The sequence below is a fragment of the Nuphar pumila genome, chromosome 1, assembly GCF_984573655.1.
Source record: "Nuphar pumila chromosome 1, dmNupPumi1.hap1.1, whole genome shotgun sequence".
NCBI classification, from domain to species: domain Eukaryota; kingdom Viridiplantae; phylum Streptophyta; class Magnoliopsida; order Nymphaeales; family Nymphaeaceae; genus Nuphar; species Nuphar pumila.
Window position 1 is genome coordinate 161955721 of NC_143249.1, and position 24112 is coordinate 161979832.

The window sequence follows — 24112 nt, forward strand, 5'->3', positions numbered from 1 at the left end:
TTTAAGCTCATTTCGGGCGTTTCTATGACGGCTAGTCGGTTTGTGCGTTGCGGCCCCCACGGCGCCCGCGTGAGGCATAAGAGCATTTTTTCGCGCAACATGTAACGGGTGCGATCATACCAGCACTAAAGCACCGGATCCCATCAGAACTCTGAAGTTAAGCGTGCTTGAGCAAGAGTAGTACTGGGATGGGTGACCTCCTGGGAAGTCCTTGTGTTGCACTCTCTTTTTGCCTTCGGCGCTTTTTTGTCGTCGGCACCAACCTCCGACCTTCTTTTCACTTCCCGCAACACACCGTATCTGATCCATCGAGGTCTTCTGCTTCCCTTTCACCCTCGCCTTGCGCGCCGCAGCGCCGGCACCCGACACGAGCCGCGGCGTGCGACAAACGCAGCAGTTCCGGCTCGCCGGACCGTAACTTGGCACGCCGATGTCGAAATTCGGCGATTTTCCTGGCCACGGAAAGCACGTTCCGCTGGCTACGACGTCACGAACAGACGAAGTCGGTTCGGGACCGTTTCAGATGCCGTTTAAGCTCGTTTCGGGCGTTTTTCGGGGCGTTTCTATGACGGCTAGTCGGTTTGTGCGTTGCGGCCCCCACGGCTCCCGCGTGAGGCATAAGAGCATTTTTTCGCGCAACATGTAACGGGTGCGATCATACCAGCACTAAAGCACCGGATTCCATCAGAACTCCGAAGTTAAGCGTGCTTGGGCGAGAGTAGTACTGGGATGGGTGACCTCCTGGGAAGTCCTCGTGTTGCACTCTCTTTTTGCCTTCGGCGCTTTTTTGTCGTCGGCACCAACCTCCGACCTTCTTTTCACTTCCCGCAACACACCGTATCTGATCCATCGAGGTCTTCTGCTTCCCTTTCACCCTCGCCTTGCGCGCCGCAGCGCCGGCACCCGACACGAGCCGCGGCGTGCGACAAAAGCAGCAGTTCCGGCTCTCCGGACCGTAACTTGGCACGCCGATGTCGGAATTCGGCGATTTTCGTGGCCACGGAAAGCTCGTTCCGCTGGCTACGACGTGGCGAACAGACAAAGTCGGTTCGGGACCGTTTCGGATGCCGTTTAAGCTCGTTTCGGTCGTTTTTCGGGGTCGTTTCTATGACGGCTAGTCGGTTCGTGCGTTGCGGCCCCCACGGCTCCCGCGTGAGGCATAAGAGCATTTTTTCGCGCAACATGTAACGGGTGCGATCATACCAGTTCTAAAGAACCGGATCCCATCAGAACTTCGAAGTTAAGCGTGCTTGGGCGAGAGTAGTACTGGGATGGGTGACCTCCTGGGAAGTCCTCGTGTTGCACTCTCTTTTTGCCTTCGACGCTTTTTTGTGGTCGGCACCAACCTCCGACGTTCTTTTCACTTACCGCAACACACCGTATCTGATCCATCGAGGTCTTCTGCTTCCCTTTCACCCTCGCCTTGCGCGCCGCAGCGCCGACACCCGACACGAGCCGCGGCGTGCGACAAAAGCAGCAGTTCCGGCTCGCCGGATCGTAACTTGGCACGCCGATGTCGGAATTCGGCGATTTTTGTGGCCACGGAAAGCTCGTTCCGCTGGCTACGACGTGGCGAACAGACGAAGTCGGTTCGGGACCGTTTCGGATGCCGTTTAAGCTCGTTTCGGGCGTTTTTCGGGGCCGTTTCTATGACGGCTAGTCGGTTCGTGCGTTGCGGCCCCCACGGCTCCCGCGTGAGGCATAAGAGCATTTTTTCGCGCAACATGTAACGGGTGCGATCATACCAGCACTAAAGCACCGGATCCCATCAGAACTCCGAAGTTAAGCGGGCTTGGGCGAGAGTAGTACTGGAATGGGTGACCTCCTGGGAAGTCCTCGTGTTGCACTCTCTATTTACCTTCGGCGCTTTTTTGTCGTCGGCACCAACCTCCGACCTTCTTTTCACTTACCGCAACACACCGTATCTGATCCATCAAGGTCTTCTGCTTCCCTTTCACCCTCGCCTTGCGCGCCGCAGCGCCCGCACCCGACACGAGCCGCGGCGTGCGACAAAAGCAGCAGTTCCGGCTCTCCGGACTGTAACTTGGCACACCGATGTCGGAATTCGGCGATTTTCGTGGCCACGGAAAGCTCGTTCCGCTGGCTACGACGTGGCGAACAGACGAAGTCGGTTCGGGACCGTTTCGGATGCCGTTTAAGCTAGTTTCAGTCGTTTTTCAGGGCCGTTTCTATGACGGCTAGTCGGTTCGTGCGTTGCGGCCCCCACGGCTCCCGCGTGAGGCATAAGAGCATTTTTTCGCGCAACATGTAACGTGTGCGATCATAGCAGCACTAAAGCACCGGATCCCATCAGAACTCCGAAGTTAAGCGTGCTTGGGCGAGAGTAGTACTGGAATGGGTGACCTCCTGGGAAGTCCTCGTGTTGCACTCTCTATTTACCTTCGGCGCTTTTTTGTCGTCGGCACCAACCTCCGACCTTCTTTTCACTTACCGCAACACACCGTATCTGATCCATCAAGGTCTTCTGCTTCCCTTTCACCCTCGCCTTGCGCGCCGCAGCGCCCGCACCCGACACGAGCCGCGGCGTGCGACAAAAGCAGCAGTTCCGGCTCTCCGGACTGTAACTTGGCACACCGATGTCGGAATTCGGCGATTTTCGTGGCCACGGAAAGCTCGTTCCGCTGGGTACGACGTGGCGAACAGACGAAGTCGGTTCGGGACTGTTTCGGATGCCGTTTAAGCTCATTTCGGGCGTTTTTCGGGGCCGTTTTTATGACGGCTAGTCGGTTCGTGCGTTGCGGCCCCCACGGCTCCCGCGTGAGGCATAAGAGCATTTTTTCGCGCAACATGTAACGGGTGCGATCACACTAGCACTAAAGCACCGGATCCCATTAGAACTCTAAAGTTAAGCGTGCTTGGGCGAGAGTAGTACTGGGATGGGTGACCTCCTGGGAAGTCCTCGTGTTGCACTCTCTTTTTGCCTTCGGCGCTTTTTTGTCGTCGGCACCAACCTCCGACCTTCTTTTCACTTCCCGCAACACACCGTATCTGATCCATCGAGGTCTTCTGCTTCCCTTTCACCCTCGCCTTGCGCGCCGCAGCGCCGGCACCCGACACGAGCCGCGGCGTGCGACAAACGCAGCAGTTCCGGCTCGCCAGACCGTAACTTGGCACGCCGATGTCGAAATTCGGCGATTTTCCTGGCCACGGAAAGCTCGTTCCGCTGGCTACGACGTGACGAACAGACGAAGTCGGTTCGGGACCGTTTTAGATGCCGTTTAAGATCATTTCGGGCGTTTCTATGATGACTAGTCGGTTTGTGCGTTGCGGCCCCCACGGCTCCCGCGTGAGGCATAAGAGCATTTTTTCGCGCAACATGTAACGGGTGCGATCATACCAGCACTAAAGCACCGGATCCCATCAGAACTCTGAAGTTAAGCGTGCTTGAGCGAGAGTAGTACTGGGATGGGTGACCTCCTGGGAAGTCCTTGTGTTGCACTCTCTTTTTGCCTTCGGCGCTTTTTTGTCGTCGGCACCAACCTCCGACCTTCTTTTCACTTCCCGCAACACACCGTATCTGATCCATCGAGGTCTTCTGCTTCCCTTTCACCCTCGCCTTGCGCGCCGCAGCGCCGGCACCCGACACGAGCCGCGGCGTGCGACAAACGCAGCAGTTCCGGCTCGCCGGACCGTAACTTGGCACGCCGATGTCGAAATTCGGCGATTTTCCTGCCCACGGAAAGCACGTTCTGCTGGCTACGACGTGACGAACAGACGAAGTCGGTTCGGGACCCTTTCGGATGCCGTTTAAGCTCATTTCGGGCGTTTTTCGGGGCCGTTTTTATGACGGCTAGTCGGTTCTTGCGTTGCGGCCCCCACGGCTCCCGCGTGAGGCATAAGAGCATTTTTTCGCGCAACATGTAACGGGTGCGATCACACTAGCACTAAAGCACCGGATCCCATCAGAACTCTGAAGTTAAGCGTGCTTGGGCGAGAGTAGTACTGGGATGGGTGACCTCCTGGGAAGTCCTCGTGTTGCACTCTTTTTTTGCCTTCGGCGCTTTTTTGTCGTCGGCACCAACCTCCGACCTTCTTTTCACTTCCCGCAACACACCGTATCTGATCCATCGAGGTCTTCTGCTTCCCTTTCACCCTCGCCTTGCACGCCGCAGCGCCGGCACCCGACACGAGCCGCGGCGTGCGACAAACGCAGCAGTTCCGGCTCGCCGGACCGTAACTTGGCACGCCGATGTCGAAATTCGGCGATTTTCCTGGCCACGGAAAGCTCGTTCCGCTGGCTACGACGTGACGAACAGACGAAGTCGGTTCGGGACCGTTTCAGATGCCGTTTAAGCTCATTTCGGGCGTTTCTATGACGGCTAGTCGGTTTGTGCGTTGCGGCCCCCACGGCGCCCGCGTGAGGCATAAGAGCATTTTTTCGCGCAACATGTAACGGGTGCGATCATACCAGCACTAAAGCACCGGATCCCATCAGAACTCTGAAGTTAAGCGTGCTTGAGCAAGAGTAGTACTGGGATGGGTGACCTCCTGGGAAGTCCTTGTGTTGCACTCTCTTTTTGCCTTCGGCGCTTTTTTGTCGTCGGCACCAACCTCCGACCTTCTTTTCACTTCCCGCAACACACCGTATCTGATCCATCGAGGTCTTCTGCTTCCCTTTCACCCTCGCCTTGCGCGCCGCAGCGCCGGCACCCGACACGAGCCGCGGCGTGCGACAAACGCAGCAGTTCCGGCTCGCCGGACCGTAACTTGGCACGCCGATGTCGAAATTCGGCGATTTTCCTGGCCACGGAAAGCACGTTCCGCTGGCTACGACGTCACGAACAGACGAAGTCGGTTCGGGACCGTTTCAGATGCCGTTTAAGCTCGTTTCGGGCGTTTTTCGGGGCGTTTCTATGACGGCTAGTCGGTTTGTGCGTTGCGGCCCCCACGGCTCCCGCGTGAGGCATAAGAGCATTTTTTCGCGCAACATGTAACGGGTGCGATCATACCAGCACTAAAGCACCGGATTCCATCAGAACTCCGAAGTTAAGCGTGCTTGGGCGAGAGTAGTACTGGGATGGGTGACCTCCTGGGAAGTCCTCGTGTTGCACTCTCTTTTTGCCTTCGGCGCTTTTTTGTCGTCGGCACCAACCTCCGACCTTCTTTTCACTTCCCGCAACACACCGTATCTGATCCATCGAGGTCTTCTGCTTCCCTTTCACCCTCGCCTTGCGCGCCGCAGCGCCGGCACCCGACACGAGCCGCGGCGTGCGACAAAAGCAGCAGTTCCGGCTCTCCGGACCGTAACTTGGCACGCCGATGTCGGAATTCGGCGATTTTCGTGGCCACGGAAAGCTCGTTCCGCTGGCTACGACGTGGCGAACAGACAAAGTCGGTTCGGGACCGTTTCGGATGCCGTTTAAGCTCGTTTCGGTCGTTTTTCGGGGTCGTTTCTATGACGGCTAGTCGGTTCGTGCGTTGCGGCCCCCACGGCTCCCGCGTGAGGCATAAGAGCATTTTTTCGCGCAACATGTAACGGGTGCGATCATACCAGTTCTAAAGAACCGGATCCCATCAGAACTTCGAAGTTAAGCGTGCTTGGGCGAGAGTAGTACTGGGATGGGTGACCTCCTGGGAAGTCCTCGTGTTGCACTCTCTTTTTGCCTTCGACGCTTTTTTGTGGTCGGCACCAACCTCCGACGTTCTTTTCACTTACCGCAACACACCGTATCTGATCCATCGAGGTCTTCTGCTTCCCTTTCACCCTCGCCTTGCGCGCCGCAGCGCCGACACCCGACACGAGCCGCGGCGTGCGACAAAAGCAGCAGTTCCGGCTCGCCGGATCGTAACTTGGCACGCCGATGTCGGAATTCGGCGATTTTTGTGGCCACGGAAAGCTCGTTCCGCTGGCTACGACGTGGCGAACAGACGAAGTCGGTTCGGGACCGTTTCGGATGCCGTTTAAGCTCGTTTCGGGCGTTTTTCGGGGCCGTTTCTATGACGGCTAGTCGGTTCGTGCGTTGCGGCCCCCACGGCTCCCGCGTGAGGCATAAGAGCATTTTTTCGCGCAACATGTAACGGGTGCGATCATACCAGCACTAAAGCACCGGATCCCATCAGAACTCCGAAGTTAAGCGGGCTTGGGCGAGAGTAGTACTGGAATGGGTGACCTCCTGGGAAGTCCTCGTGTTGCACTCTCTATTTACCTTCGGCGCTTTTTTGTCGTCGGCACCAACCTCCGACCTTCTTTTCACTTACCGCAACACACCGTATCTGATCCATCAAGGTCTTCTGCTTCCCTTTCACCCTCGCCTTGCGCGCCGCAGCGCCCGCACCCGACACGAGCCGCGGCGTGCGACAAAAGCAGCAGTTCCGGCTCTCCGGACTGTAACTTGGCACACCGATGTCGGAATTCGGCGATTTTCGTGGCCACGGAAAGCTCGTTCCGCTGGCTACGACGTGGCGAACAGACGAAGTCGGTTCGGGACCGTTTCGGATGCCGTTTAAGCTAGTTTCAGTCGTTTTTCAGGGCCGTTTCTATGACGGCTAGTCGGTTCGTGCGTTGCGGCCCCCACGGCTCCCGCGTGAGGCATAAGAGCATTTTTTCGCGCAACATGTAACGTGTGCGATCATAGCAGCACTAAAGCACCGGATCCCATCAGAACTCCGAAGTTAAGCGTGCTTGGGCGAGAGTAGTACTGGAATGGGTGACCTCCTGGGAAGTCCTCGTGTTGCACTCTCTATTTACCTTCGGCGCTTTTTTGTCGTCGGCACCAACCTCCGACCTTCTTTTCACTTACCGCAACACACCGTATCTGATCCATCAAGGTCTTCTGCTTCCCTTTCACCCTCGCCTTGCGCGCCGCAGCGCCCGCACCCGACACGAGCCGCGGCGTGCGACAAAAGCAGCAGTTCCGGCTCTCCGGACTGTAACTTGGCACACCGATGTCGGAATTCGGCGATTTTCGTGGCCACGGAAAGCTCGTTCCGCTGGGTACGACGTGGCGAACAGACGAAGTCGGTTCGGGACTGTTTCGGATGCCGTTTAAGCTCATTTCGGGCGTTTTTCGGGGCCGTTTTTATGACGGCTAGTCGGTTCGTGCGTTGCGGCCCCCACGGCTCCCGCGTGAGGCATAAGAGCATTTTTTCGCGCAACATGTAACGGGTGCGATCACACTAGCACTAAAGCACCGGATCCCATTAGAACTCTAAAGTTAAGCGTGCTTGGGCGAGAGTAGTACTGGGATGGGTGACCTCCTGGGAAGTCCTCGTGTTGCACTCTCTTTTTGCCTTCGGCGCTTTTTTGTCGTCGGCACCAACCTCCGACCTTCTTTTCACTTCCCGCAACACACCGTATCTGATCCATCGAGGTCTTCTGCTTCCCTTTCACCCTCGCCTTGCGCGCCGCAGCGCCGGCACCCGACACGAGCCGCGGCGTGCGACAAACGCAGCAGTTCCGGCTCGCCAGACCGTAACTTGGCACGCCGATGTCGAAATTCGGCGATTTTCCTGGCCACGGAAAGCTCGTTCCGCTGGCTACGACGTGACGAACAGACGAAGTCGGTTCGGGACCGTTTTAGATGCCGTTTAAGATCATTTCGGGCGTTTCTATGATGACTAGTCGGTTTGTGCGTTGCGGCCCCCACGGCTCCCGCGTGAGGCATAAGAGCATTTTTTCGCGCAACATGTAACGGGTGCGATCATACCAGCACTAAAGCACCGGATCCCATCAGAACTCTGAAGTTAAGCGTGCTTGAGCGAGAGTAGTACTGGGATGGGTGACCTCCTGGGAAGTCCTTGTGTTGCACTCTCTTTTTGCCTTCGGCGCTTTTTTGTCGTCGGCACCAACCTCCGACCTTCTTTTCACTTCCCGCAACACACCGTATCTGATCCATCGAGGTCTTCTGCTTCCCTTTCACCCTCGCCTTGCGCGCCGCAGCGCCGGCACCCGACACGAGCCGCGGCGTGCGACAAACGCAGCAGTTCCGGCTCGCCGGACCGTAACTTGGCACGCCGATGTCGAAATTCGGCGATTTTCCTGCCCACGGAAAGCACGTTCTGCTGGCTACGACGTGACGAACAGACGAAGTCGGTTCGGGACCCTTTCGGATGCCGTTTAAGCTCATTTCGGGCGTTTTTCGGGGCCGTTTTTATGACGGCTAGTCGGTTCTTGCGTTGCGGCCCCCACGGCTCCCGCGTGAGGCATAAGAGCATTTTTTCGCGCAACATGTAACGGGTGCGATCACACTAGCACTAAAGCACCGGATCCCATCAGAACTCTGAAGTTAAGCGTGCTTGGGCGAGAGTAGTACTGGGATGGGTGACCTCCTGGGAAGTCCTCGTGTTGCACTCTTTTTTTGCCTTCGGCGCTTTTTTGTCGTCGGCACCAACCTCCGACCTTCTTTTCACTTCCCGCAACACACCGTATCTGATCCATCGAGGTCTTCTGCTTCCCTTTCACCCTCGCCTTGCACGCCGCAGCGCCGGCACCCGACACGAGCCGCGGCGTGCGACAAACGCAGCAGTTCCGGCTCGCCGGACCGTAACTTGGCACGCCGATGTCGAAATTCGGCGATTTTCCTGGCCACGGAAAGCTCGTTCCGCTGGCTACGACGTGACGAACAGACGAAGTCGGTTCGGGACCGTTTCAGATGCCGTTTAAGCTCATTTCGGGCGTTTCTATGACGGCTAGTCGGTTTGTGCGTTGCGGCCCCCACGGCGCCCGCGTGAGGCATAAGAGCATTTTTTCGCGCAACATGTAACGGGTGCGATCATACCAGCACTAAAGCACCGGATCCCATCAGAACTCTGAAGTTAAGCGTGCTTGAGCAAGAGTAGTACTGGGATGGGTGACCTCCTGGGAAGTCCTTGTGTTGCACTCTCTTTTTGCCTTCGGCGCTTTTTTGTCGTCGGCACCAACCTCCGACCTTCTTTTCACTTCCCGCAACACACCGTATCTGATCCATCGAGGTCTTCTGCTTCCCTTTCACCCTCGCCTTGCGCGCCGCAGCGCCGGCACCCGACACGAGCCGCGGCGTGCGACAAACGCAGCAGTTCCGGCTCGCCGGACCGTAACTTGGCACGCCGATGTCGAAATTCGGCGATTTTCCTGGCCACGGAAAGCACGTTCCGCTGGCTACGACGTCACGAACAGACGAAGTCGGTTCGGGACCGTTTCAGATGCCGTTTAAGCTCGTTTCGGGCGTTTTTCGGGGCGTTTCTATGACGGCTAGTCGGTTTGTGCGTTGCGGCCCCCACGGCTCCCGCGTGAGGCATAAGAGCATTTTTTCGCGCAACATGTAACGGGTGCGATCATACCAGCACTAAAGCACCGGATTCCATCAGAACTCCGAAGTTAAGCGTGCTTGGGCGAGAGTAGTACTGGGATGGGTGACCTCCTGGGAAGTCCTCGTGTTGCACTCTCTTTTTGCCTTCGGCGCTTTTTTGTCGTCGGCACCAACCTCCGACCTTCTTTTCACTTCCCGCAACACACCGTATCTGATCCATCGAGGTCTTCTGCTTCCCTTTCACCCTCGCCTTGCGCGCCGCAGCGCCGGCACCCGACACGAGCCGCGGCGTGCGACAAAAGCAGCAGTTCCGGCTCTCCGGACCGTAACTTGGCACGCCGATGTCGGAATTCGGCGATTTTCGTGGCCACGGAAAGCTCGTTCCGCTGGCTACGACGTGGCGAACAGACAAAGTCGGTTCGGGACCGTTTCGGATGCCGTTTAAGCTCGTTTCGGTCGTTTTTCGGGGTCGTTTCTATGACGGCTAGTCGGTTCGTGCGTTGCGGCCCCCACGGCTCCCGCGTGAGGCATAAGAGCATTTTTTCGCGCAACATGTAACGGGTGCGATCATACCAGTTCTAAAGAACCGGATCCCATCAGAACTTCGAAGTTAAGCGTGCTTGGGCGAGAGTAGTACTGGGATGGGTGACCTCCTGGGAAGTCCTCGTGTTGCACTCTCTTTTTGCCTTCGACGCTTTTTTGTGGTCGGCACCAACCTCCGACGTTCTTTTCACTTACCGCAACACACCGTATCTGATCCATCGAGGTCTTCTGCTTCCCTTTCACCCTCGCCTTGCGCGCCGCAGCGCCGACACCCGACACGAGCCGCGGCGTGCGACAAAAGCAGCAGTTCCGGCTCGCCGGATCGTAACTTGGCACGCCGATGTCGGAATTCGGCGATTTTTGTGGCCACGGAAAGCTCGTTCCGCTGGCTACGACGTGGCGAACAGACGAAGTCGGTTCGGGACCGTTTCGGATGCCGTTTAAGCTCGTTTCGGGCGTTTTTCGGGGCCGTTTCTATGACGGCTAGTCGGTTCGTGCGTTGCGGCCCCCACGGCTCCCGCGTGAGGCATAAGAGCATTTTTTCGCGCAACATGTAACGGGTGCGATCATACCAGCACTAAAGCACCGGATCCCATCAGAACTCCGAAGTTAAGCGGGCTTGGGCGAGAGTAGTACTGGAATGGGTGACCTCCTGGGAAGTCCTCGTGTTGCACTCTCTATTTACCTTCGGCGCTTTTTTGTCGTCGGCACCAACCTCCGACCTTCTTTTCACTTACCGCAACACACCGTATCTGATCCATCAAGGTCTTCTGCTTCCCTTTCACCCTCGCCTTGCGCGCCGCAGCGCCCGCACCCGACACGAGCCGCGGCGTGCGACAAAAGCAGCAGTTCCGGCTCTCCGGACTGTAACTTGGCACACCGATGTCGGAATTCGGCGATTTTCGTGGCCACGGAAAGCTCGTTCCGCTGGCTACGACGTGGCGAACAGACGAAGTCGGTTCGGGACCGTTTCGGATGCCGTTTAAGCTAGTTTCAGTCGTTTTTCAGGGCCGTTTCTATGACGGCTAGTCGGTTCGTGCGTTGCGGCCCCCACGGCTCCCGCGTGAGGCATAAGAGCATTTTTTCGCGCAACATGTAACGTGTGCGATCATAGCAGCACTAAAGCACCGGATCCCATCAGAACTCCGAAGTTAAGCGTGCTTGGGCGAGAGTAGTACTGGAATGGGTGACCTCCTGGGAAGTCCTCGTGTTGCACTCTCTATTTACCTTCGGCGCTTTTTTGTCGTCGGCACCAACCTCCGACCTTCTTTTCACTTACCGCAACACACCGTATCTGATCCATCAAGGTCTTCTGCTTCCCTTTCACCCTCGCCTTGCGCGCCGCAGCGCCCGCACCCGACACGAGCCGCGGCGTGCGACAAAAGCAGCAGTTCCGGCTCTCCGGACTGTAACTTGGCACACCGATGTCGGAATTCGGCGATTTTCGTGGCCACGGAAAGCTCGTTCCGCTGGGTACGACGTGGCGAACAGACGAAGTCGGTTCGGGACTGTTTCGGATGCCGTTTAAGCTCATTTCGGGCGTTTTTCGGGGCCGTTTTTATGACGGCTAGTCGGTTCGTGCGTTGCGGCCCCCACGGCTCCCGCGTGAGGCATAAGAGCATTTTTTCGCGCAACATGTAACGGGTGCGATCACACTAGCACTAAAGCACCGGATCCCATTAGAACTCTAAAGTTAAGCGTGCTTGGGCGAGAGTAGTACTGGGATGGGTGACCTCCTGGGAAGTCCTCGTGTTGCACTCTCTTTTTGCCTTCGGCGCTTTTTTGTCGTCGGCACCAACCTCCGACCTTCTTTTCACTTCCCGCAACACACCGTATCTGATCCATCGAGGTCTTCTGCTTCCCTTTCACCCTCGCCTTGCGCGCCGCAGCGCCGGCACCCGACACGAGCCGCGGCGTGCGACAAACGCAGCAGTTCCGGCTCGCCAGACCGTAACTTGGCACGCCGATGTCGAAATTCGGCGATTTTCCTGGCCACGGAAAGCTCGTTCTGCTGGCTACGACGTGACGAACAGACGAAGTCGGTTCGGGACCGTTTTAGATGCCGTTTAAGATCATTTCGGGCGTTTCTATGATGACTAGTCGGTTTGTGCGTTGCGGCCCCCACGGCTCCCGCGTGAGGCATAAGAGCATTTTTTCGCGCAACATGTAACGGGTGCGATCATACCAGCACTAAAGCACCGGATCCCATCAGAACTCTGAAGTTAAGCGTGCTTGAGCGAGAGTAGTACTGGGATGGGTGACCTCCTGGGAAGTCCTTGTGTTGCACTCTCTTTTTGCCTTCGGCGCTTTTTTGTCGTCGGCACCAACCTCCGACCTTCTTTTCACTTCCCGCAACACACCGTATCTGATCCATCGAGGTCTTCTGCTTCCCTTTCACCCTCGCCTTGCGCGCCGCAGCGCCGGCACCCGACACGAGCCGCGGCGTGCGACAAACGCAGCAGTTCCGGCTCGCCGGACCGTAACTTGGCACGCCGATGTCGAAATTCGGCGATTTTCCTGCCCACGGAAAGCACGTTCTGCTGGCTACGACGTGACGAACAGACGAAGTCGGTTCGGGACCCTTTCGGATGCCGTTTAAGCTCATTTCGGGCGTTTTTCGGGGCCGTTTTTATGACGGCTAGTCGGTTCTTGCGTTGCGGCCCCCACGGCTCCCGCGTGAGGCATAAGAGCATTTTTTCGCGCAACATGTAACGGGTGCGATCACACTAGCACTAAAGCACCGGATCCCATCAGAACTCTGAAGTTAAGCGTGCTTGGGCGAGAGTAGTACTGGGATGGGTGACCTCCTGGGAAGTCCTCGTGTTGCACTCTTTTTTTGCCTTCGGCGCTTTTTTGTCGTCGGCACCAACCTCCGACCTTCTTTTCACTTCCCGCAACACACCGTATCTGATCCATCGAGGTCTTCTGCTTCCCTTTCACCCTCGCCTTGCACGCCGCAGCGCCGGCACCCGACACGAGCCGCGGCGTGCGACAAACGCAGCAGTTCCGGCTCGCCGGACCGTAACTTGGCACGCCGATGTCGAAATTCGGCGATTTTCCTGGCCACGGAAAGCTCGTTCCGCTGGCTACGACGTGACGAACAGACGAAGTCGGTTCGGGACCGTTTCAGATGCCGTTTAAGCTCATTTCGGGCGTTTCTATGACGGCTAGTCGGTTTGTGCGTTGCGGCCCCCACGGCGCCCGCGTGAGGCATAAGAGCATTTTTTCGCGCAACATGTAACGGGTGCGATCATACCAGCACTAAAGCACCGGATCCCATCAGAACTCTGAAGTTAAGCGTGCTTGAGCAAGAGTAGTACTGGGATGGGTGACCTCCTGGGAAGTCCTTGTGTTGCACTCTCTTTTTGCCTTCGGCGCTTTTTTGTCGTCGGCACCAACCTCCGACCTTCTTTTCACTTCCCGCAACACACCGTATCTGATCCATCGAGGTCTTCTGCTTCCCTTTCACCCTCGCCTTGCGCGCCGCAGCGCCGGCACCCGACACGAGCCGCGGCGTGCGACAAACGCAGCAGTTCCGGCTCGCCGGACCGTAACTTGGCACGCCGATGTCGAAATTCGGCGATTTTCCTGGCCACGGAAAGCACGTTCCGCTGGCTACGACGTCACGAACAGACGAAGTCGGTTCGGGACCGTTTCAGATGCCGTTTAAGCTCGTTTCGGGCGTTTTTCGGGGCGTTTCTATGACGGCTAGTCGGTTCGTGCGTTGCGGCCCCCACGGCTCCCGCGTGAGGCATAAGAGCATTTTTTCGCGCAACATGTAACGGGTGCGATCATACCAGTTCTAAAGAACCGGATCCCATCAGAACTTCGAAGTTAAGCGTGCTTGGGCGAGAGTAGTACTGGGATGGGTGACCTCCTGGGAAGTCCTCGTGTTGCACTCTCTTTTTGCCTTCGACGCTTTTTTGTGGTCGGCACCAACCTCCGAGCGACAAAAGCAGCAGTTCCGGCTCGCCGGACCGTAACTTGGCACGCCGATGTCGGAATTCGGCGATTTTTGTGGCCACGGAAAGCTCGTTCCGCTGGCTACGACGTGGCGAACAGACGAAGTCGGTTCGGGACCGTTTCGGATGCCGTTTAAGCTCGTTTCGGGCGTTTTTCGGGGCCGTTTCTATGACGGCTAGTCGGTTCGTGCGTTGCGGCCCCCACGGCTCCCGCGTGAGGCATAAGAGCATTTTTTCGCGCAACATGTAACGGGTGCGATCATACCAGCACTAAAGCACCGGATCCCATCAGAACTCCGAAGTTAAGCGGGCTTGGGCGAGAGTAGTACTGGAATGGGTGACCTCCTGGGAAGTCCTCGTGTTGCACTCTCTATTTACCTTCGGCGCTTTTTTGTCGTCGGCACCAACCTCCGACCTTCTTTTCACTTCCCGCAACACACCGTATCTGATCCATCAAGGTCTTCTGCTTCCCTTTCACCCTCGCCTTGCGCGCCGCAGCGCCCGCACCCGACACGAGCCGCGGCGTGCGACAAAAGCAGCAGTTCCGGCTCTCTGGACTGTAACTTGGCACACCGATGTCGGAATTCGGCGATTTTCGTGGCCACGGAAAGCTCGTTCCGCTGGCTACGACGTGGCGAACAGACGAAGTCGGTTCGGGACCGTTTCGGATGCCGTTTAAGCTCATTTCGGGCGTTTTTCGGGGCCGTTTTTATGACGGCTAGTCGGTTCGTACGTTGCGGCCCCCACGGCTCCCGCATGAGGCATAAGAGCATTTTTTCGCGCAACATGTAACGGGTGCGATCACACTAGCACTAAAGCACCGGATCCCATCAGAACTCTGAAGTTAAGCGTGCTTGGGCGAGAGTAGTACTGGGATGGGTGACCTCCTGGGAAGTCCTCGTGTTGCACTCTCTTTTTGCCTTCGGCGCTTTTTTGTCGTCGGCACCAACCTCCGACCTTCTTTTCACTTCCCGCAACACACCGTATCTGATCCATCGAGGTCTTCTGCTTCCCTTTCACCCTCGCCTTGCGCGCCGCAGCGCCGGCACCCGACACGAGCCGCGGCGTGCGACAAACGCAGCAGTTCCGGCTCGCCGGACCGTAACTTGGCACGCCGATGTCGAAATTCGGCGATTTTCCTGCCCACGGAAAGCACGTTCCGCTGGCTACGACGTGACGAACAGACGAAGTCGGTTCGGGACCGTTTCGGATGCCGTTTAAGCTCATTTCGGGCGTTTTTCGGGGCCGTTTTTATGACGGCTAGTCGGTTCGTGCGTTGCGGCCCCCACGGCTCCCGCGTGAGGCATAAGAGCATTTTTTCGCGCAACATGTAACGGGTGCGATCACACTAGCACTAAAGCACCGGATCCCATCAGAACTCTGAAGTTAAGCGTGCTTGGGCGAGAGTAGTACTGGGATGGGTGACCTCCTGGGAAGTCCTCGTGTTGCACTCTCTTTTTGCCTTCGGCGCTTTTTGTCGTCGGCACCAACCTCCGACCTTCTTTTCACTTACCGCAACACACCGTATCTGATCCATCGAGGTCTTCTGCTTCCCTTTCACCCTCGCCTTGCGCGCCGCAGCGCCCGCACCCGACACGAGCCGCGGCGTGCGACAAAAGCAGCAGTTCCGGCTCTCCGGACTGTAACTTGGCACACCGATGTCGGAATTCGGCGATTTTCGTGGCCACGGAAAGCTCGTTCCGCTGGCTACGACCTGGCGAACAGACGAAGTCGGTTCAGGACCGTTTCGGATGCCGTTTAAGCTCATTTCGGGCGTTTTTCGGGGCCGTTTTTATGACGGCTAGTCGGTTCGTGCGTTGCGGCCCCCACGGCTCCCGCGTGAGGCATAAGAGCATTTTTTGGCGCAACATGTAACGGGTGCGATCACACTAGCACTAAAGCACCGGATCCCATCAGAACTCTGAAGTTAAGCGTGCTTGGGCGAGAGTAGTACTGGGATGGGTGACCTCCTGGGAAGTCCTCGTGTTGCACTCTCTTTTTGCCTTCGGCGCTTTTTTGTCGTCGGCACCAACCTCCGACCTTCTTTTCACTTCCCGCAACACACCGTATCTGATCCATCGAGGTCTTCTGCTTCCCTTTCACCCTCGCCTTGCGCGCCGCAGCGCCGGCACCCGACACGAGCCGCGGCGTGCGACAAACGCAGCAGTTCCGGCTCGCCAGACCGTAACTTGGCACGCCGATGTCGAAATTCGGCGATTTTCCTGGCCACGGAAAGCTCGTTCCGCTGGCTACGACGTGACGAACAGACGAAGTCGGTTCGGGACCGTTTTAGATGCCGTTTAAGATCATTTCGGGCGTTTCTATGATGACTAGTCGGTTTGTGCGTTGCGGCCCCCACGGCTCCCGCGTGAGGCATAAGAGCATTTTTTCGCGCAACATGTAACGGGTGCGATCATACCAGCACTAAAGCACCGGATCCCATCAGAACTCTGAAGTTAAGCGTGCTTGAGCGAGAGTAGTACTGGGATGGGTGACCTCCTGGGAAGTCCTTGTGTTGCACTCTCTTTTTGCCTTCGGCGCTTTTTTGTCGTCGGCACCAACCTCCGACCTTCTTTTCACTTCCCGCAACACACCGTATCTGATCCATCGAGGTCTTCTGCTTCCCTTTCACCCTCGCCTTGCGCGCCGCAGCGCTGGCACCCGACACGAGCCGCGGCGTGCGACAAACGCAGCAGTTCCGGCTCGCCGGACCGTAACTTGGCACGCCGATGTCGAAATTCGGCGATTTTCCTGCCCACGGAAAGCACGTTCTGCTGGCTACGACGTGACGAACAGACGAAGTCGGTTCGGGACCGTTTCGGATGCCGTTTAAGCTCATTTCGGGCGTTTTTCGGGGCCGTTTTTATGACGGCTAGTCGGTTCGTGCGTTGCGGCCCCCACGGCTCCCGCGTGAGGCATAAGAGCATTTTTTCGCGCAACATGTAACGGGTGCGATCACACTAGCACTAAAGCACCGGATCCCATCAGAACTCTGAAGTTAAGCGTGCTTGGGCGAGAGTAGTACTGGGATGGGTGACCTCCTGGGAAGTCCTCGTGTTGCACTCTTTTTTTGCCTTCGGCGCTTTTTTGTCGTCGGCACCAACCTCCGACCTTCTTTTCACTTCCCGCAACACACCGTATCTGATCCATCGAGGTCTTCTGCTTCCCTTTCACCCTCGCCTTGCACGCCGCAGCGCCGGCACCCGACACGAGCCGCGGCGTGCGACAAACGCAGCAGTTCCGGCTCGCCGGACCGTAACTTGGCACGCCGATGTCGAAATTCGGCGATTTTCCTGGCCACGGAAAGCTCGTTCCGCTGGCTACGACGTGACGAACAGACGAAGTCGGTTCGGGACCGTTTTAGATGCCGTTTAAGATCATTTCGGGCGTTTCTATGATGACTAGTCGGTTTGTGCGTTGCGGCCCCCACGGCTCCCGCGTGAGGCATAAGAGCATTTTTTCGCGCAACATGTAACGGGTGCGATCATACCAGCACTAAAGCACCGGATCCCATCAGAACTCTGAAGTTAAGCGTGCTTGAGCGAGAGTAGTACTGGGATGGGTGACCTCCTGGGAAGTCCTCGTGTTGCACTCTCTTTTTGCCTTCGGCGCTTTTTTGTCGTCGGCACCAACCTCCGACCTTCTTTTCACTTCCCGCAACACACCGTATCTGATCCATCGAGGTCTTCTGCTTCCCTTTCACCCTCGCCTTGCGCGCCGCAGCGCCGGCACCCGACACGAGCCGCGGCGTGCGACAAACGCAGCAGTTCCGGCTCGCCGGACCGTAACTTGGCACGCCGATGTCGAAATTCGGCGATTTTCCTGCCCACGGAAAGCACGTTCTGCTGGCTACGACGTGACGAACAGACGAAGTCGGTTCGGGACCCTTTCGGATGCCGTTTAAGCTCATTTCGGGCGTTTTTCGGGGCCGTTTTTATGACGGCTAGTCGGTTCTTGCGTTGCGGCCCCCACGGCTCCCGCGTGAGGCATAAGAGCATTTTTTCGCGCAACATGTAACGGGTGCGATCACACTAGCACTAAAGCACCGGATCCCATCAGAACTCTGAAGTTAAGCGTGCTTGGGCGAGAGTAGTACTGGGATGGGTGACCTCCTGGGAAGTCCTCGTGTTGCACTCTTTTTTTGCCTTCGGCGCTTTTTTGTCGTCGGCACCAACCTCCGACCTTCTTTTCACTTCCCGCAACACACCGTATCTGATCCATCGAGGTCTTCTGCTTCCCTTTCACCCTCGCCTTGCACGCCGCAGCGCCGGCACCCGACACGAGCCGCGGCGTGCGACAAACGCAGCAGTTCCGGCTCGCCGGACCGTAACTTGGCACGCCGATGTCGAAATTCGGCGATTTTCCTGGCCACGGAAAGCTCGTTCCGCTGGCTACGACGTGACGAACAGACGAAGTCGGTTCGGGACCGTTTCAGATGCCGTTTAAGCTCATTTCGGGCGTTTCTATGACGGCTAGTCGGTTTGTGCGTTGCGGCCCCCACGGCGCCCGCGTGAGGCATAAGAGCATTTTTTCGCGCAACATGTAACGGGTGCGATCATACCAGCACTAAAGCACCGGATCCCATCAGAACTCTGAAGTTAAGCGTGCTTGAGCAAGAGTAGTACTGGGATGGGTGACCTCCTGGGAAGTCCTTGTGTTGCACTCTCTTTTTGCCTTCGGCGCTTTTTTGTCGTCGGCACCAACCTCCGACCTTCTTTTCACTTCCCGCAACACACCGTATCTGATCCATCGAGGTCTTCTGCTTCCCTTTCACCCTCGCCTTGCGCGCCGCACCGCCGGCACCCGACACGAGCCGCGGCGTGCGACAAACGCAGCAGTTCCGGCTCGCCGGACCGTAACTTGGCACGCCGATGTCGAAATTCGGCGATTTTCCTGGCCACGGAAAGCACGTTCCGCTGGCTACGACGTCACGAACAGACGAAGTCGGTTCGGGACCGTTTCAGATGCCGTTTAAGCTCGTTTCGGGCGTTTTTCGGGGCGTTTCTATGACGGCTAGTCGGTTTGTGCGTTGCGGCCCCCACGGCTCCCGCGTGAGGCATAAGAGCATTTTTTCGCGCAACATGTAACGGGTGCGATCATACCAGCACTAAAGCACCGGATTCCATCAGAACTCCGAAGTTAAGCGTGCTTGGGCGAGAGTAGTACTGGGATGGGTGACCTCCTGGGAAGTCCTCGTGTTGCACTCTCTTTTTGCCTTCGGCGCTTTTTTGTCGTCGGCACCAACCTCCGACCTTCTTTTCACTTCCCGCAACACACCGTATCTGATCCATCGAGGTCTTCTGCTTCCCTTTCACCCTCGCCTTGCGCGCCGCAGCGCCGGCACCCGACACGAGCCGCGGCGTGCGACAAAAGCAGCAGTTCCGGCTCTCCGGACCGTAACTTGGCACGCCGATGTCGGAATTCGGCGATTTTCGTGGCCACGGAAAGCTCGTTCCGCTGGCTACGACGTGGCGAACAGACAAAGTCGGTTCGGGACCGTTTCGGATGCCGTTTAAGCTCGTTTCGGTCGTTTTTCGGGGTCGTTTCTATGACGGCTAGTCGGTTCGTGCGTTGCGGCCCCCACGGCTCCCGCGTGAGGCATAAGAGCATTTTTTCGCGCAACATGTAACGGGTGCGATCATACCAGTTCTAAAGAACCGGATCCCATCAGAACTTCGAAGTTAAGCGTGCTTGGGCGAGAGTAGTACTGGGATGGGTGACCTCCTGGGAAGTCCTCGTGTTGCACTCTCTTTTTGCCTTCGACGCTTTTTTGTGGTCGGCACCAACCTCCGACGTTCTTTTCACTTACCGCAACACACCGTATCTGATCCATCGAGGTCTTCTGCTTCCCTTTCACCCTCGCCTTGCGCGCCGCAGCGCCGACACCCGACACGAGCCGCGGCGTGCGACAAAAGCAGCAGTTCCGGCTCGCCGGACCGTAACTTGGCACGCCGATGTCGGAATTCGGCGATTTTTGTGGCCACGGAAAGCTCGTTCCGCTGGCTACGACGTGGCGAACAGACGAAGTCGGTTCGGGACCGTTTCGGATGCCGTTTAAGCTCGTTTCGGGCGTTTTTCGGGGCCGTTTCTATGACGGCTAGTCGGTTCGTGCGTTGCGGCCCCCACGGCTCCCGCGTGAGGCATAAGAGCATTTTTTCGCGCAACATGTAACGGGTGCGATCATACCAGCACTAAAGCACCGGATCCCATCAGAACTCCGAAGTTAAGCGGGCTTGGGCGAGAGTAGTACTGGAATGGGTGACCTCCTGGGAAGTCCTCGTGTTGCACTCTCTATTTACCTTCGGCGCTTTTTTGTCGTCGGCACCAACCTCCGACCTTCTTTTCACTTACCGCAACACACCGTATCTGATCCATCAAGGTCTTCTGCTTCCCTTTCACCCTCGCCTTGCGCGCCGCAGCGCCCGCACCCGACACGAGCCGCGGCGTGCGACAAAAGCAGCAGTTCCGGCTCTCCGGACTGTAACTTGGCACACCGATGTCGGAATTCGGCGATTTTCGTGGCCACGGAAAGCTCGTTCCGCTGGCTACGACGTGGCGAACAGACGAAGTCGGTTCGGGACCGTTTCGGATGCCGTTTAAGCTAGTTTCAGTCGTTTTTCAGGGCCGTTTCTATGACGGCTAGTCGGTTCGTGCGTTGCGGCCCCCACGGCTCCCGCGTGAGGCATAAGAGCATTTTTTCGCGCAACATGTAACGTGTGCGATCATAGCAGCACTAAAGCACCGGATCCCATCAGAACTCCGAAGTTAAGCGTGCTTGGGCGAGAGTAGTACTGGAATGGGTGACCTCCTGGGAAGTCCTCGTGTTGCACTCTCTATTTACCTTCGGCGCTTTTTTGTCGTCGGCACCAACCTCCGACCTTCTTTTCACTTACCGCAACACACCGTATCTGATCCATCAAGGTCTTCTGCTTCCCTTTCACCCTCGCCTTGCGCGCCGCAGCGCCCGCACCCGACACGAGCCGCGGCGTGCGACAAAAGCAGCAGTTCCGGCTCTCCGGACTGTAACTTGGCACACCGATGTCGGAATTCGGCGATTTTCGTGGCCACGGAAAGCTCGTTCCGCTGGGTACGACGTGGCGAACAGACGAAGTCGGTTCGGGACTGTTTCGGATGCCGTTTAAGCTCATTTCGGGCGTTTTTCGGGGCCGTTTTTATGACAGCTAGTCGGTTCGTGCGTTGCGGCCCCCACGGCTCCCGCGTGAGGCATAAGAGCATTTTTTCGCGCAACATGTAACGGGTGCGATCACACTAGCACTAAAGCACCGGATCCCATTAGAACTCTAAAGTTAAGCGTGCTTGGGCGAGAGTAGTACTGGGATGGGTGACCTCCTGGGAAGTCCTCGTGTTGCACTCTCTTTTTGCCTTCGGCGCTTTTTTGTCGTCGGCACCAACCTCCGACCTTCTTTTCACTTCCCGCAACACACCGTATCTGATCCATCGAGGTCTTCTGCTTCCCTTTCACCCTCGCCTTGCGCGCCGCAGCGCCGGCACCCGACACGAGCCGCGGCGTGCGACAAACGCAGCAGTTCCGGCTCGCCAGACCGTAACTTGGCACGCCGATGTCGAAATTCGGCGATTTTCCTGGCCACGGAAAGCTCGTTCTGCTGGCTACGACGTGACGAACAGACGAAGTCGGTTCGGGACCGTTTTAGATGCCGTTTAAGATCATTTCGGGCGTTTCTATGATGACTAGTCGGTTTGTGCGTTGCGGCCCCCACGGCTCCCGCGTGAGGCATAAGAGCATTTTTTCGCGCAACATGTAACGGGTGCGATCATACCAGCACTAAAGCACCGGATCCCATCAGAACTCTGAAGTTAAGCGTGCTTGAGCGAGAGTAGTACTGGGATGGGTGACCTCCTGGGAAGTCCTCGTGTTGCACTCTCTTTTTGCCTTCGGCGCTTTTTTGTCGTCGGCACCAACCTCCGACCTTCTTTTCACTTCCCGCAACACACCGTATCTGATCCATCGAGGTCTTCTGCTTCCCTTTCACCCTCGCCTTGCGCGCCGCAGCGCCGGCACCCGACACGAGCCGCGGCGTGCGACAAACGCAGCAGTTCCGGCTCGCCGGACCGTAACTTGGCACGCCGATGTCGAAATTCGGCGATTTTCCTGCCCACGGAAAGCACGTTCTGCTGGCTACGACGTGACGAACAGACGAAGTCGGTTCGGGACCCTTTCGGATGCCGTTTAAGCTCATTTCGGGCGTTTTTCGGGGCCGTTTTTATGACGGCTAGTCGGTTCTTGCGTTGCGGCCCCCACGGCTCCCGCGTGAGGCATAAGAGCATTTTTTCGCGCAACATGTAACGGGTGCGATCACACTAGCACTAAAGCACCGGATCCCATCAGAACTCTGAAGTTAAGCGTGCTTGGGCGAGAGTAGTACTGGGATGGGTGACCTCCTGGGAAGTCCTCGTGTTGCACTCTTTTTTTGCCTTCGGCGCTTTTTTGTCGTCGGCACCAACCTCCGACCTTCTTTTCACTTCCCGCAACACACCGTATCTGATCCATCGAGGTCTTCTGCTTCCCTTTCACCCTCGCCTTGCACGCCGCAGCGCCGGCACCCGACACGAGCCGCGGCGTGCGACAAACGCAGCAGTTCCGGCTCGCCGGACCGTAACTTGGCACGCCGATGTCGAAATTCGGCGATTTTCCTGGCCACGGAAAGCTCGTTCCGCTGGCTACGACGTGACGAACAGACGAAGTCGGTTCGGGACCGTTTCAGATGCCGTTTAAGCTCATTTCGGGCGTTTCTATGACGGCTAGTCGGTTTGTGCGTTGCGGCCCCCACGGCGCCCGCGTGAGGCATAAGAGCATTTTTTCGCGCAACATGTAACGGGTGCGATCATACCAGCACTAAAGCACCGGATCCCATCAGAACTCTGAAGTTAAGCGTGCTTGAGCAAGAGTAGTACTGGGATGGGTGACCTCCTGGGAAGTCCTTGTGTTGCACTCTCTTTTTGCCTTCGGCGCTTTTTTGTCGTCGGCACCAACCTCCGACCTTCTTTTCACTTCCCGCAACACACCGTATCTGATCCATCGAGGTCTTCTGCTTCCCTTTCACCCTCGCCTTGCGCGCCGCAGCGCCGGCACCCGACACGAGCCGCGGCGTGCGACAAACGCAGCAGTTCCGGCTCGCCGGACCGTAACTTGGCACGCCGATGTCGAAATTCGGCGATTTTCCTGGCCACGGAAAGCACGTTCCGCTGGCTACGACGTCACGAACAGACGAAGTCGGTTCGGGACCGTTTCAGATGCCGTTTAAGCTCGTTTCGGGCGTTTTTCGGGGCGTTTCTATGACGGCTAGTCGGTTTGTGCGTTGCGGCCCCCACGGCTCCCGCGTGAGGCATAAGAGCATTTTTTCGCGCAACATGTAACGGGTGCGATCATACCAGCACTAAAGCACCGGATTCCATCAGAACTCCGAAGTTAAGCGTGCTTGGGCGAGAGTAGTACTGGGATGGGTGACCTCCTGGGAAGTCCTCGTGTTGCACTCTCTTTTTGCCTTCGGCGCTTTTTTGTCGTCGGCACCAACCTCCGACCTTCTTTTCACTTCCCGCAACACACCGTATCTGATCCATCGAGGTCTTCTGCTTCCCTTTCACCCTCGCCTTGCGCGCCGCAGCGCCGGCACCCGACACGAGCCGCGGCGTGCGACAAAAGCAGCAGTTCCGGCTCTCCGGACCGTAACTTGGCACGCCGATGTCGGAATTCGGCGATTTTCGTGGCCACGGAAAGCTCGTTCCGCTGGCTACGACGTGGCGAACAGACAAAGTCGGTTCGGGACCGTTTCGGATGCCGTTTAAGCTCGTTTCGGTCGTTTTTCGGGGTCGTTTCTATGACGGCTAGTCGGTTCGTGCGTTGCGGCCCCCACGGCTCCCGCGTGAGGCATAAGAGCATTTTTTCGCGCAACATGTAACGGGTGCGATCATACCAGTTCTAAAGAACCGGATCCCATCAGAACTTCGAAGTTAAGCGTGCTTGGGCGAGAGTAGTACTGGGATGGGTGACCTCCTGGGAAGTCCTCGTGTTGCACTCTCTTTTTGCCTTCGACGCTTTTTTGTGGTCGGCACCAACCTCCGACGTTCTTTTCACTTACCGCAACACACCGTATCTGATCCATCGAGGTCTTCTGCTTCCCTTTCACCCTCGCCTTGCGCGCCGCAGCGCCGACACCCGACACGAGCCGCGGCGTGCGACAAAAGCAGCAGTTCCGGCTCGCCGGACCGTAACTTGGCACGCCGATGTCGGAATTCGGCGATTTTTGTGGCCACGGAAAGCTCGTTCCGCTGGCTACGACGTGGCGAACAGACGAAGTCGGTTCGGGACCGTTTCGGATG

The 24112-nt window shown here is 57.3% G+C and overlaps 45 non-coding genes across 45 annotated transcripts; all 45 read left to right on the forward strand.

The window, feature by feature from the left end:
- Positions 1–106: 106 nt before the first annotated feature.
- LOC149850342 (5S ribosomal RNA) lies at positions 107–225 on the forward strand. Its single transcript, XR_016434382.1, has one exon. It is a non-coding gene; the product is annotated as a 5S ribosomal RNA (ribosomal RNA).
- A 422-nt stretch (positions 226–647) lies between these two features.
- On the forward strand, positions 648–766 carry LOC149850343 (5S ribosomal RNA). The gene has a single exon (XR_016427026.1). It is a non-coding gene; the product is annotated as a 5S ribosomal RNA (ribosomal RNA).
- A 423-nt stretch (positions 767–1189) lies between these two features.
- On the forward strand, positions 1190–1308 carry LOC149850344 (5S ribosomal RNA). The gene has a single exon (XR_016426059.1). It is a non-coding gene; the product is annotated as a 5S ribosomal RNA (ribosomal RNA).
- A 423-nt stretch (positions 1309–1731) lies between these two features.
- On the forward strand, positions 1732–1850 carry LOC149850345 (5S ribosomal RNA). The gene has a single exon (XR_016427293.1). It is a non-coding gene; the product is annotated as a 5S ribosomal RNA (ribosomal RNA).
- A 423-nt stretch (positions 1851–2273) lies between these two features.
- On the forward strand, positions 2274–2392 carry LOC149850346 (5S ribosomal RNA). Its single transcript, XR_016433761.1, has one exon. It is a non-coding gene; the product is annotated as a 5S ribosomal RNA (ribosomal RNA).
- Positions 2393–2815: 423 nt separating this feature from the next.
- LOC149850347 (5S ribosomal RNA) lies at positions 2816–2934 on the forward strand. The gene has a single exon (XR_016426342.1). It is a non-coding gene; the product is annotated as a 5S ribosomal RNA (ribosomal RNA).
- Positions 2935–3344: 410 nt separating this feature from the next.
- On the forward strand, positions 3345–3463 carry LOC149850348 (5S ribosomal RNA). The gene has a single exon (XR_016437314.1). It is a non-coding gene; the product is annotated as a 5S ribosomal RNA (ribosomal RNA).
- A 423-nt stretch (positions 3464–3886) lies between these two features.
- Positions 3887–4005, forward strand: LOC149850349 (5S ribosomal RNA). Its single transcript, XR_016435044.1, has one exon. It is a non-coding gene; the product is annotated as a 5S ribosomal RNA (ribosomal RNA).
- A 410-nt stretch (positions 4006–4415) lies between these two features.
- Positions 4416–4534, forward strand: LOC149850350 (5S ribosomal RNA). The gene has a single exon (XR_016434385.1). It is a non-coding gene; the product is annotated as a 5S ribosomal RNA (ribosomal RNA).
- Positions 4535–4956: 422 nt separating this feature from the next.
- On the forward strand, positions 4957–5075 carry LOC149850351 (5S ribosomal RNA). The gene has a single exon (XR_016427028.1). It is a non-coding gene; the product is annotated as a 5S ribosomal RNA (ribosomal RNA).
- Positions 5076–5498: 423 nt separating this feature from the next.
- LOC149850352 (5S ribosomal RNA) lies at positions 5499–5617 on the forward strand. The gene has a single exon (XR_016426060.1). It is a non-coding gene; the product is annotated as a 5S ribosomal RNA (ribosomal RNA).
- Positions 5618–6040: 423 nt separating this feature from the next.
- On the forward strand, positions 6041–6159 carry LOC149850353 (5S ribosomal RNA). Its single transcript, XR_016427295.1, has one exon. It is a non-coding gene; the product is annotated as a 5S ribosomal RNA (ribosomal RNA).
- Positions 6160–6582: 423 nt separating this feature from the next.
- On the forward strand, positions 6583–6701 carry LOC149850354 (5S ribosomal RNA). Its single transcript, XR_016433762.1, has one exon. It is a non-coding gene; the product is annotated as a 5S ribosomal RNA (ribosomal RNA).
- Positions 6702–7124: 423 nt separating this feature from the next.
- Positions 7125–7243, forward strand: LOC149850355 (5S ribosomal RNA). The gene has a single exon (XR_016426343.1). It is a non-coding gene; the product is annotated as a 5S ribosomal RNA (ribosomal RNA).
- A 410-nt stretch (positions 7244–7653) lies between these two features.
- On the forward strand, positions 7654–7772 carry LOC149850356 (5S ribosomal RNA). The gene has a single exon (XR_016437325.1). It is a non-coding gene; the product is annotated as a 5S ribosomal RNA (ribosomal RNA).
- A 423-nt stretch (positions 7773–8195) lies between these two features.
- On the forward strand, positions 8196–8314 carry LOC149850357 (5S ribosomal RNA). The gene has a single exon (XR_016435045.1). It is a non-coding gene; the product is annotated as a 5S ribosomal RNA (ribosomal RNA).
- Positions 8315–8724: 410 nt separating this feature from the next.
- Positions 8725–8843, forward strand: LOC149850358 (5S ribosomal RNA). The gene has a single exon (XR_016434386.1). It is a non-coding gene; the product is annotated as a 5S ribosomal RNA (ribosomal RNA).
- A 422-nt stretch (positions 8844–9265) lies between these two features.
- LOC149850359 (5S ribosomal RNA) lies at positions 9266–9384 on the forward strand. Its single transcript, XR_016427032.1, has one exon. It is a non-coding gene; the product is annotated as a 5S ribosomal RNA (ribosomal RNA).
- A 423-nt stretch (positions 9385–9807) lies between these two features.
- On the forward strand, positions 9808–9926 carry LOC149850360 (5S ribosomal RNA). The gene has a single exon (XR_016426065.1). It is a non-coding gene; the product is annotated as a 5S ribosomal RNA (ribosomal RNA).
- Positions 9927–10349: 423 nt separating this feature from the next.
- On the forward strand, positions 10350–10468 carry LOC149850361 (5S ribosomal RNA). Its single transcript, XR_016427297.1, has one exon. It is a non-coding gene; the product is annotated as a 5S ribosomal RNA (ribosomal RNA).
- Positions 10469–10891: 423 nt separating this feature from the next.
- LOC149850362 (5S ribosomal RNA) lies at positions 10892–11010 on the forward strand. Its single transcript, XR_016433763.1, has one exon. It is a non-coding gene; the product is annotated as a 5S ribosomal RNA (ribosomal RNA).
- A 423-nt stretch (positions 11011–11433) lies between these two features.
- On the forward strand, positions 11434–11552 carry LOC149850363 (5S ribosomal RNA). The gene has a single exon (XR_016426346.1). It is a non-coding gene; the product is annotated as a 5S ribosomal RNA (ribosomal RNA).
- A 410-nt stretch (positions 11553–11962) lies between these two features.
- LOC149850364 (5S ribosomal RNA) lies at positions 11963–12081 on the forward strand. Its single transcript, XR_016437336.1, has one exon. It is a non-coding gene; the product is annotated as a 5S ribosomal RNA (ribosomal RNA).
- Positions 12082–12504: 423 nt separating this feature from the next.
- Positions 12505–12623, forward strand: LOC149850365 (5S ribosomal RNA). Its single transcript, XR_016435046.1, has one exon. It is a non-coding gene; the product is annotated as a 5S ribosomal RNA (ribosomal RNA).
- Positions 12624–13033: 410 nt separating this feature from the next.
- Positions 13034–13152, forward strand: LOC149850366 (5S ribosomal RNA). The gene has a single exon (XR_016434389.1). It is a non-coding gene; the product is annotated as a 5S ribosomal RNA (ribosomal RNA).
- Positions 13153–13574: 422 nt separating this feature from the next.
- Positions 13575–13693, forward strand: LOC149850367 (5S ribosomal RNA). Its single transcript, XR_016426067.1, has one exon. It is a non-coding gene; the product is annotated as a 5S ribosomal RNA (ribosomal RNA).
- A 311-nt stretch (positions 13694–14004) lies between these two features.
- On the forward strand, positions 14005–14123 carry LOC149850368 (5S ribosomal RNA). Its single transcript, XR_016427298.1, has one exon. It is a non-coding gene; the product is annotated as a 5S ribosomal RNA (ribosomal RNA).
- Positions 14124–14546: 423 nt separating this feature from the next.
- Positions 14547–14665, forward strand: LOC149850369 (5S ribosomal RNA). The gene has a single exon (XR_016435048.1). It is a non-coding gene; the product is annotated as a 5S ribosomal RNA (ribosomal RNA).
- Positions 14666–15088: 423 nt separating this feature from the next.
- Positions 15089–15207, forward strand: LOC149850370 (5S ribosomal RNA). Its single transcript, XR_016435049.1, has one exon. It is a non-coding gene; the product is annotated as a 5S ribosomal RNA (ribosomal RNA).
- A 422-nt stretch (positions 15208–15629) lies between these two features.
- On the forward strand, positions 15630–15748 carry LOC149850371 (5S ribosomal RNA). The gene has a single exon (XR_016435051.1). It is a non-coding gene; the product is annotated as a 5S ribosomal RNA (ribosomal RNA).
- A 410-nt stretch (positions 15749–16158) lies between these two features.
- LOC149850372 (5S ribosomal RNA) lies at positions 16159–16277 on the forward strand. The gene has a single exon (XR_016437347.1). It is a non-coding gene; the product is annotated as a 5S ribosomal RNA (ribosomal RNA).
- A 423-nt stretch (positions 16278–16700) lies between these two features.
- On the forward strand, positions 16701–16819 carry LOC149850373 (5S ribosomal RNA). The gene has a single exon (XR_016435052.1). It is a non-coding gene; the product is annotated as a 5S ribosomal RNA (ribosomal RNA).
- Positions 16820–17229: 410 nt separating this feature from the next.
- LOC149850374 (5S ribosomal RNA) lies at positions 17230–17348 on the forward strand. The gene has a single exon (XR_016434076.1). It is a non-coding gene; the product is annotated as a 5S ribosomal RNA (ribosomal RNA).
- Positions 17349–17771: 423 nt separating this feature from the next.
- LOC149850375 (5S ribosomal RNA) lies at positions 17772–17890 on the forward strand. Its single transcript, XR_016435053.1, has one exon. It is a non-coding gene; the product is annotated as a 5S ribosomal RNA (ribosomal RNA).
- Positions 17891–18300: 410 nt separating this feature from the next.
- Positions 18301–18419, forward strand: LOC149850376 (5S ribosomal RNA). Its single transcript, XR_016434391.1, has one exon. It is a non-coding gene; the product is annotated as a 5S ribosomal RNA (ribosomal RNA).
- Positions 18420–18841: 422 nt separating this feature from the next.
- LOC149850377 (5S ribosomal RNA) lies at positions 18842–18960 on the forward strand. The gene has a single exon (XR_016427036.1). It is a non-coding gene; the product is annotated as a 5S ribosomal RNA (ribosomal RNA).
- Positions 18961–19383: 423 nt separating this feature from the next.
- On the forward strand, positions 19384–19502 carry LOC149850378 (5S ribosomal RNA). Its single transcript, XR_016426069.1, has one exon. It is a non-coding gene; the product is annotated as a 5S ribosomal RNA (ribosomal RNA).
- A 423-nt stretch (positions 19503–19925) lies between these two features.
- On the forward strand, positions 19926–20044 carry LOC149850379 (5S ribosomal RNA). Its single transcript, XR_016427300.1, has one exon. It is a non-coding gene; the product is annotated as a 5S ribosomal RNA (ribosomal RNA).
- A 423-nt stretch (positions 20045–20467) lies between these two features.
- LOC149850380 (5S ribosomal RNA) lies at positions 20468–20586 on the forward strand. Its single transcript, XR_016433765.1, has one exon. It is a non-coding gene; the product is annotated as a 5S ribosomal RNA (ribosomal RNA).
- A 423-nt stretch (positions 20587–21009) lies between these two features.
- Positions 21010–21128, forward strand: LOC149850381 (5S ribosomal RNA). Its single transcript, XR_016426349.1, has one exon. It is a non-coding gene; the product is annotated as a 5S ribosomal RNA (ribosomal RNA).
- A 410-nt stretch (positions 21129–21538) lies between these two features.
- LOC149850382 (5S ribosomal RNA) lies at positions 21539–21657 on the forward strand. Its single transcript, XR_016434080.1, has one exon. It is a non-coding gene; the product is annotated as a 5S ribosomal RNA (ribosomal RNA).
- A 423-nt stretch (positions 21658–22080) lies between these two features.
- On the forward strand, positions 22081–22199 carry LOC149850383 (5S ribosomal RNA). Its single transcript, XR_016435055.1, has one exon. It is a non-coding gene; the product is annotated as a 5S ribosomal RNA (ribosomal RNA).
- A 410-nt stretch (positions 22200–22609) lies between these two features.
- Positions 22610–22728, forward strand: LOC149850384 (5S ribosomal RNA). Its single transcript, XR_016434400.1, has one exon. It is a non-coding gene; the product is annotated as a 5S ribosomal RNA (ribosomal RNA).
- A 422-nt stretch (positions 22729–23150) lies between these two features.
- On the forward strand, positions 23151–23269 carry LOC149850385 (5S ribosomal RNA). The gene has a single exon (XR_016427040.1). It is a non-coding gene; the product is annotated as a 5S ribosomal RNA (ribosomal RNA).
- A 423-nt stretch (positions 23270–23692) lies between these two features.
- Positions 23693–23811, forward strand: LOC149850386 (5S ribosomal RNA). Its single transcript, XR_016426071.1, has one exon. It is a non-coding gene; the product is annotated as a 5S ribosomal RNA (ribosomal RNA).
- Positions 23812–24112: the final 301 nt, after the last annotated feature.